Consider the following 9879-nt stretch of genomic DNA (forward strand, 5'->3'; position numbering starts at 1 on the left):
AGGTTTTGGATTGCTAGTAAGAATTGACATTATTATACATGTTTTATTTTGACAGTTTTTCGAAAATCTCAATTCTTTAACTTTAAATATTACAGGCCAAGGAGATCTATCTTCATTAAATTTAAATTAACAACCAAAAACCGATAGCCGGTAGAATTTTTTTTAGAGATATTGTTCTAAATGATTTCCGTTTTCCCTGACACAAAGCTAGCACATTTCTGTAATTTTATTTAAGATTATTATAGGGTGATTTTGTAGATGTTAAAACACTAAATGGGTAGTCGAAGTTCCTCTACTCTTCTGTGCTGAGTTTTGTAAATCTTATTCTTCATAAAACCCCGCACGAAAAAATGCAATACCGATAGATCAGGCGATCGTGGTAGCCATTTTACAACCCCATTTGCGGCTATTGATCTTTGGGAAAAATTATTACCAAGAGAATGCCTCATTATGTGAACATTATGGCAGGGTGCACGATCTTGTTGCAATATATACTATTTAGTTGGACCACGGGAATGTTTTTTAACTAATTTGAAATAACACTTTTCATAATTTCCAAATATCTGCGTGCTGTCAGAGTTTCATAAAAAATCCGGTAACTAACTTATATTGTTATTTCCTTAGGTACGCATGTTTTTGATTACTTCATTAGTGTATGCTACAATCGGAAGAAATTACGTTTTACTGTTTATATTTTAAACATCTTAAAAAGTTTTAAATAAAAGAGTCGGGTAATGTCCAGGATATATTATATAAACCATAATGCATTTTTAGAAAAATTATACCACTTCTTCCTGGCAATCTAAATCCTGTTTAAAACGATTTAAATTTTAACCTTCGATTTGAAACAAAGTGTCGACTATTGTATATTCCTTGAAAGCTCTTAGTGAATAGAATATAACTAGCAATTATTATACAGGGTGCCCCATTTAAGAAAACTCAACTTTAGTCATTTTCACCTGTGGAAAAAATTGAGGACGCCACTAGATTATACATAAAAACTAAGCAAAATCCCATTTTCACATAGTCGATAACTTAGAAGATAACTGACCTCCAATAGGTGTTTGAAAAGGCGCAATTTTCAATTTCGCCCTGTATTTGAAAAACCAAGAGGGACATGATCAATTTGTTTCTGGCACTGTTTATTTCATGAAAAAAGGATATACGTTTGCGAAAATCCCAACCCTCGAACTGTAATAAAAACGAAGATGCACTGCAAAAATGTCGAAAAATTGACACCCTGTACATCTTATAATTATTAAATTTGATACGTTATGGCCAAACTTACTTATCGAGAGCTGTTTCCAGGCAATAGCGACCACAATTAAGTTTCTTAATCCAGATCCGTGATCTCCCAAAGCTCCATTATCACAAAGCCCACTAATAATTGAAGTCCTGGATTCCCACCTCTAATTCCAGAATGTGAATTTTCAAACATGTATATTTGTTGCGTGATTCGGAAGTTCACGCATCTGATTTCGAAGTTGCTTTTCCATGCTAATTTGGAAATTAGATATGCCTGCTTCGTGAATATTAAGCATTTTTCGAGCATATATTGGGTTATTTGAAGATCAATATGAACGTTTTGAGGGAGATAGCTAAACTAAATTGCAACTTCTCGCTCAGTTTGGAACACATTTGGTAATTTATCAGAGAAGTTTACACTACTCTCAGTCTATCTGCTCGTGTTTGGCTTGTTTGGCATTATCAAAGCTCAGTTAATGAATCTGTGTGACTCTTTAGGTGATTGACATTGAAGTTAGACTTTTAGGGTTAATTAAAATGAATTTTAATTAATACGCAAAAAGGTCGGTTTCCTCGGCATAAATCGTTTTCAACATAATTCATCCCCATTTCGTTGTTCCGAATAAAGGATTTTTGCTCATTTTTACACGAATAAAAATTTTAAATGTACAATTGAGGCCGTTTAATCCATAAAGGGTGGGCCAATAACGTGTGTGCGAACGATCGATGAAAATGGTTATAACTAAAAAGATAAATTATATACACTCAAAGATTTATTAGTTTTTTAGTTGCTGCATATGCAGAAAATATTTTAGTTTATACAGGGTATCCCAAAACTACGAGATAGCTTTCAATTTCCTTATTTCACAACAATTTTGTTGGATCGCTGAATTTTAGGCAAAATTGTAAGTGTTATTTCTCATTAAGTATGTTATAACTAAATTCAGTCGATTTTGAGTTATAGCGAGGCAAAGTTAATACTATATAATGTGTAATAGATATACAGCATATAGATAATAATTAATAGAGAAAATTCGTATCTTTTTAACTTTCTAGGTAATTTTTATACATTTGTGAAGATAAACGCAAATAGTCGTAGGAATAATATAAAAAGATTAAGGTCGATTACGACTTTGTGCCTCATCCAGCTTTGCGTATAATTAGCTTGAGCAAGCAAAGCAGCAATGCAGAAATAAGGCATAAAATCGTAATAGAGCTTAATCTGCTCAGATTTTTCCTACAACTATTTGCATTTATCTTCATTACTCTCGCCTATAAGTCGACCCTGTACACTTAGTCTTGCTGCTTACACTCGAACCTTTAATCGAAGCGCAAAACAAAAGGCGCGGCAGATGTAACTGGTGGGATATTTTCCTGCAGGGCCAATATAATTGTCGTTTATACAGGGTGGTCATTTAGTGCGGTCTCGGAAGATTAAATATTAAATTGTTTAGCCGTAATCTTCCGAGACCGCACTAAATGACCACCCTGTATAGTCGATTATTATTTTTATTATTAATATCTACGTTTCTTACATGCAGAAAACCATATAAAAATTAAATTAAGGACTATCCTGAATATGGAACAATCTTGATTTGGATCTATACTATTTCGTTCTTTTGATTCTTTTATAATTCGCGTGTGTGTACCTATACATAGAATTGTGCGTGCGTTCGTTCAGTTGTCAGAATTATAATCGTAAAACATATCTATTTTCATTTTCATTATTCATAGTGTCAGCTAAATCCTAAATAAATAAGAAGTTCAAAGTATGTTAAAATAAACAAAAATTCACGAAAACTCTAGATATTTTATTGTAAATTTTGAAAAATGTCAAATTTGCAATATATAAAAATATTTATTGAAAATTAAAAAAAATATAGTTTAAATAAAAACATACAAAAACCGTCTTTAAAATATTATAATTAAATTATTGTAATTAACTTTCCTTCAGAATATGGAGAAATCCTAAGTATATCTGTAAAATATTTTTTATAACCATGTTACCCCCGAAAACTCACTGAAAATTTTTCCCGTACATTGTACCAATAAATCTTCGAAAAATTCCTGGAAATACTGAGAAATTGTTCAGTGGAACCTAAAAAAAGATTCCACAGAAGAATTTTTTGAGCGTTCCTTAAAAACCACAGGCCTGCGCGAAAATCACTTTGCAAAAACTGTTCTAAAACCTGTCAGACATTGCTGAAAATCACAAAAATGTCCGAAAGTTTTTAAATCGTAATACGATATTTCCAAAAAATCTCTGGTGTTTCAATCAAAACAAAATATGTAAAAAAAAATGTTTCAAAGTTGTAGTTTCAGCCAAATAAAAATGGTGTCATAGGAGCAGCAAGACCAGATGCCCCTTTTGCTCTAGAAATAGAGGTAGTTATTAAAACTATAAATGGCAGTTAATAAAGCAGAAAGTGGAGGTTACAAATGCTTATTTTTTATCGAATTATTATTTGTTACTAAATTATATAAACACAATTTACATATTCGAATATTTACAATCGAAAGCAATTTAATTTAATTTAATTAAAACGTTTCTCAATATACCGGTAACAAAAATATTCCGCATGCAGTGAAAATAAATCGTGTGGAAAAAATTCATTGTAACTTGGTTTCACGCACTCAAATTTGTGTGACTTAATAAAAATTCACTCGATTCAGTTTAAGTTCTAAAAATCATTTATCATCAAAAATTGTGTAGTTACTTATTGAACCTTCTCGCAGTTTATTATATTTGTGTGTAGTGTATAATTTTTAAAATATATAAAATTTTACTTTATAGATCGTTGTATGATTATTGCAAAGGGGCTTTTATTATGAATAATGAAAATGTGGAATTTTCCATAAACCCTCTAACTACACAACACGATGTAGGTCACAGAAAATTAGGTCACTAAAATAATAAAAAAAAAATGGTTAGCTGCGTAGGTTGATACCTACCTTACAAAAAAATCTTCCTAAATTCCCTTCATTGACTTTTCGATGGAACAATGCACTTTCCAAATACTTTACCCAGAAGAAAAAAAACAGAGAAAGCGATTTATAAACAACCGCATACACGGAAAATATCTTTGAAAGTTCCCGCGATTATTTCCCAGAGTTGCGCACTTTAATCTGGAAGTTCTCCAGTTGGGAGATCCAGATCGACTGATGCATTCGGGAGACCCGCCTGGAAATCGGAAATTCAGACGTTCCGGAGTCGGGCTAGACGGCAACCTGTAGTTTGGTTTCCTACGTCAGATTGGAAATAGTTACTTAGGCGAATAAATACATATAGGTAGTGTATGTTGTTGATAGCTGATTAGTCCTCTACGAGAACTACTTTAAGTTCTTTGATTTTTTCAAGATTCGATAATGTGAGTGGAGTTTCTATCGGGACGAGGGGGTGCGTATTCACATTACTTGAAGAAATGAGAATTATAAGCTCGCTTAAGACTTAACTAAAAAGGAAACACGGTCAAGGAAGCCTTTATATAGGTTGTTACTCCAGACATCATTCTATTGTATTATTCATGTGATATTTATTGGAATTTTCCCCACTTCTCACAAATTTTTTCGCCCTAGGCATATCTTGCCTATTGGATAAGTCCGCGCTGAACAAGGTAAATCCCGAACACGTCGCCTTTTAGATTGTACATATACAGATATTTATAAAGATTTTTATATAGATAGAAAATTGGTTTAGAACAATTGTTATTTATAGCAGCAAATTTATCTTATATAAAACGTAATCAAATAAAAAAGGAAACAATTCTGTTCATTTTAATATAGAAACCTAACTGATTTTTTTTATAGAGAATTAAAAATATCCTCTTTGTGGTTAGTTATCCGAAAAACATCGAAAAATTAGTTTTTTTTCAAAAAAGTCGGACTTTTTTAACTATCGACCTTTTTTCCCAATTTTTTCAATATCCGATTTCTTTACAATTGGTGAAGATGGCTTTCGTGTAAAAAGAAGGAAAGCTTTTGCTACCAAAGTGAAAAATCAATATTTCTTTTAGTATATATAACAAATGAGATTCTTACTAGCGGTAGTAAATCTCATTTCAGTAGTATTTACTTTGACTCGCAGTGTTTACTTTTATTTAGTATGCATAAAGGCAATTTTGTGTAATAGAAATACAACATTATTAAGAGTTTATCTTTGCAACTTTTCCTGTTATACAATGTGACGATTTCGTATTTGAAATGAGACGTTTCGATTTTCGGAAACCGTCATCAACTTTGTTTTTTCTTATGCGCCCCATCTTAGAGAGACTTGGAAATGACATCCATACTTTTGTTTAATAAATATTTTTTTAACAGTTCGATTTAATTTCGCTTAACTTAGCTAAAATTACAAAATTAGTGCACCTTTATTAATAAAATGCTATGTTCAAGCGAATAAAGACGAGATTTTTGTTATAGATTATTTATTACGTTTAGGATTGTAATGTGCAAGCTACTTCAGAAACGTATTTACACCACTGCCCAGAAAGGCAACGACCAGCTCAAAACTATTTTATATTCCTTTATAGAAATTTAGCCATTTAGATACAAAGTTCCTGGAAACGGACTTGTGAGTGAACCATTCAACATCTCTGAAAAGAATATTAAAGAGAAAAATGTGAGTGCATAAAAAGTGATGATAAAATCTCCCTTAAAGTGCTTCACAAGAAAATACATTCTGTTGGTATAGGTATTAGAAATTCACGGTTAGTTCAGGTTAGTTTAGAGTTAACACAATCCCCGTTCGTGATCATATAAAGACACTTCACAAAAACTGGAGAACTAAAGTGTTTTTATGCTCTCGACGAATCAAGTGCCGGTGGTATCAAAGTGAATTGAGCTCAGACAACATTGAATATGAGTTAACATCTGGATTTATGAATTGTAAAGGTCAATTATAACTGAAGGATTTCAATATGATTTTCTTTTTGCAAAGAAATAAGTTCGTTCAACAACATCGTTATTACACTTAATTTGTTATCTGCCCCATTGAGTTTCTGTACTTATTACGGCAATTGGTGGATCGATATTTTTAGGTTGGCGTAGAGATGATTGAGGTGATTCACAATTTTTTCATGAAATCATGACTTGAGTCATCTTGGCGTTTCAGAGCTTTTTTTGGCAAAAATACCAAAATAATCCAATATGTAAAGGCAAAACACAAAGCTCCTTTTTTGAGGAAAAGTTATGGTATTACTGTTTTTAGGCATACTTTTAAGTATGAAGATACAGGATGTTCCAGGAAAAAATATCCACCCTGAATATTTTTTATGTTGCTTGTTTAAAAATAAAACGCCAAATCACGTGAATTTTTATTGGGAGAGGAATATCATTTGGTGAAAAACTTGTTTTCGAAATGTCATCCCTTTATCACTGGAAACCACCCCTTTGAAATTTTCAAACTAGATAAGCTGTTGTGTATACCTCGATTGAAAGATAATTTTATTCTCTACATAATGAAGCTTTTATTTTTTATTTTGCTACGTCGGTTTAATAAAAATTAAACAAAAACCCAACTATTCGATTTTAACCATGAATGTTATTGTAATGAATACTGAAAGTCGACAATTAGATTCAAAACATCTCAACGTTCCAAATACACCAATAAAATATATAATGTACATGGCATTCCATTTAAAATTTATAAACCGCAGTTTTTCCTGGATGAACAATTTATTGATATTTTAAAATTTCTTTTGCACTTAATGGTTTTAGTACTTCGTAAAAAAAAACATCACTTTGTAGTTCGTTCAATTTTCAATTTTACTAAAATGGTTTACATGTTACAAGAGAGAATCGAAATCCAAAAATAATAATTCTGTAAAAGCGACAGCTGATGTCTTCAATTTGAATCATGCCGACAAAATAGTTTGCCACTCTTATGTATCAAAATTAATAATAAAATTTAATGAAACTGGTTCCGTCCAAAAGAAACACAAAGTTGACTGTTCAATAAGAGATCGTGAATGCCAAATCACGGTTTGGACATCTGTTCATATGGACAACAGAACGTTTGCACATCAAATTGCAAAAAAATCAAGCATTTCAAAAAATTCAGAAAATTTTAAAAGAAATAAAATTTCATCTTTATGTTATAAATCTATTACAAGAATTAAATAAGAATAATTACGACCGTCAATTAAAATTTTGCGAATTCTTTAGTAACAGGTTACATTTAAACAGACATAAATGTCGTTGCTGGAGTGACGTCAATCACCATTTCTTCCGAAAGACCCATACTCAACACCGTTAAAAATTGAACGTTTGAGCAAGGATTTTGTGTGATCACATGTTAGACCATTTTTCATTCCTAGAAATATAAACGAGAAAACTACTTACAATTTCTACAAGACGCCATATCTTTCAGAATAACTGTAATACTTCGACACGATCTCGCCCTCTTAGAATAAAAATTAGTATTTCGACAAGATTGAGCGTTTCGACACTACACTGCTGTCGTCTGACAATTTCTAGATGAAGAAATCCCTAGTAGACGGATTCTCGAAAGAGGGCCCGTGGAGTGGCCACCGGAATCTCCTGACCTTAGTATAACCTTTCCTTATTCCCCGGGAATTTTTCCTATAGGGATATTTTGAAAACCAAAATTTAGGACACACAATCTGATTCCCTCGAGGAGTTATGTGTTCGAATCGTCGAAAAGTGCAGATCAATAACATCAGAAATGTTGAATAATGTGCGACGACGTTTTGAGGATCACCTACATGTGCACGGCAATCAATGCAGGTCACTTTCAGCATTTCTGACTTAAATGGTCAGAATCAAATTATTTGGTTTTCGTTTAATTTCTACAAGATCGGCGTAAAAAATTAAAAATAAAATCTTGATCATGTAGAGAGCAAGCTTACCTCTCAAACAGAGTACAACACAACCCCTCTTTTAATTTGAAAATTTCAATGGGGTGGTTTCAAAGTATAAAAGGATGACGTTTCGAAACTAGCTTTTTCAGCAAATATTGTCCATCTTCCTATGAAAGTTGACATATTTAGTATGTGCTTTTTCAACAAATAATAGAAAATATATTTACGGGGGACGCTTTTTCCTGGGACACCCTGTATATATGCATACATTATTTGTCAATGTTTCTAAAAAATTACTCGCATTTTTAATATAAGAATTTCGATTTCCTGATAATTAGTTTAAGATATTGAGCACACACCTAGACAATGGATACGTGGGTGAGTTTTTCCAGAGAAAAATATGTCTCAAAGGTACGTATTTTTGTGTATTTTAGAAACACCGTAAAATGTCGCTATTTCACTGTTGTGGGGTCTTACTTTGCATCTTTCTACATCGGTGAAGCTATTTTTAAGCGTATTATAAGTGTATTATAAATTTATCTCTCTAATATTTCATTGGGGTGTTTATTTAATTTAAGGTAATTCATATAATTTAAAAAACACTCGGTTGTTTTTTTTGTCATTTCCAATGCATTTTTCGCAAAAACAGAATTTTTGATATATTCACTAATCTACAAGACTGAAGTTTAACATATGATATATCATCGTAATAAAAAAAAAGGCTAAATATTTTCTATTTTATTTGGAAATAAGGTGTCACCATAAGTAAAGGCGGAATTCCACATTATTCTTCCTTACCTTCAGCACTAGTAAATGTGCTGAAAGACAATTAAATTTGCTTTAAAGTGATTTATCATATTCTCTATCATTTGATCTTTTTGCCCTTGAGTCAAAAACACTCATATCTATACATAAAAAGTAGTAAATTTGTAATACATTATAATGTATTGCAACAATACAAATACAAAAAAAATACTTGCAATCTTTCCAGATCCGAAAGGTGGACCTCGCCCGTCCATTTCCAACAGTGGGGCCCTAACCGTCTATTTCCGATAGAGGCACCTCGGTCGTCAGGTCCGGCGACCTCAATCGAAATAAATTCTAACTTTCAACCTTTCTCGCGTTTTTGGAAAGAAGGATTTATATAATAATTAAAAGTATTTACGAGTAAGTACTATACGTCTACATTACGATCCCAATTACTACTAATTTTAATTAATCGCGTTTGACTGCGGAAGAAATAGATTTAAAACTGAAATATCAAAATGAAAAATGGCAAGAAATCTCCTCAACTGTCTTGTTATTTCTAGTACCTTAGATCGTAGTTATAGTTATAGTTAGTAGTTATAGTTCTAGTTATTATAAGTACTTGAAAAATTATTCGTTTCTTTTCTCACCTTTTTTTCGTTGGCCATTTTATAATTTTGGATTTTGGTTCATTTGTTTCTAAGATTACCAGAAGTATACGTAAAAGATTTTTCATATAAAATAAAGTATTTACTTCTGAAGGTAAACTCTTGATAGAACTAGTGGTAAATTAAGAGTTTCAAATAAAATTGTAAACTGTAACGAAAAACAATATTGGCGTAAAAGCAGCAAATGTTAGTTGTTATGCATATAGTCCATTGATCGTAATTTTTAAATGTTGCGATCAGCGTCATCTGTCGCACTTCACTCGAAACTTGCCTATGATCTTTGCAGAAACCTCCATGAAATAATTTCATTTTTATCCGACGTTGCCGCTACTGTAGTCAAATAGGATGTTAGAGGAAAATACCCTTATTGCATTACATCTTTTTTGTACTATATTATTTAA

At 31.8% G+C, this 9879-nt stretch overlaps 1 protein-coding gene across 1 annotated transcript in view; it reads right to left on the minus strand.

Moving 5' to 3' along the window:
- LOC136345268 (arrestin homolog) overlaps positions 1–9567 on the minus strand; it is a 170264-nt gene extending 160697 nt beyond the window's left edge. Inside the window, exons 1-2 of the mRNA XM_066293389.1 lie at positions 9461–9567; positions 4198–4488 (exon numbers count right to left, since the gene is read on the minus strand). The gene's annotated coding sequence lies outside the window, so the exon portion shown is untranslated. The remainder of the gene's footprint in view (positions 1–4197; positions 4489–9460) is intronic.
- Between the last annotated feature and the right edge of the window lie 312 nt (positions 9568–9879).

Source organism: Euwallacea fornicatus, chromosome 19 (genome assembly GCF_040115645.1).
Source record: "Euwallacea fornicatus isolate EFF26 chromosome 19, ASM4011564v1, whole genome shotgun sequence".
Lineage (NCBI taxonomy): Eukaryota > Metazoa > Arthropoda > Insecta > Coleoptera > Curculionidae > Euwallacea > Euwallacea fornicatus.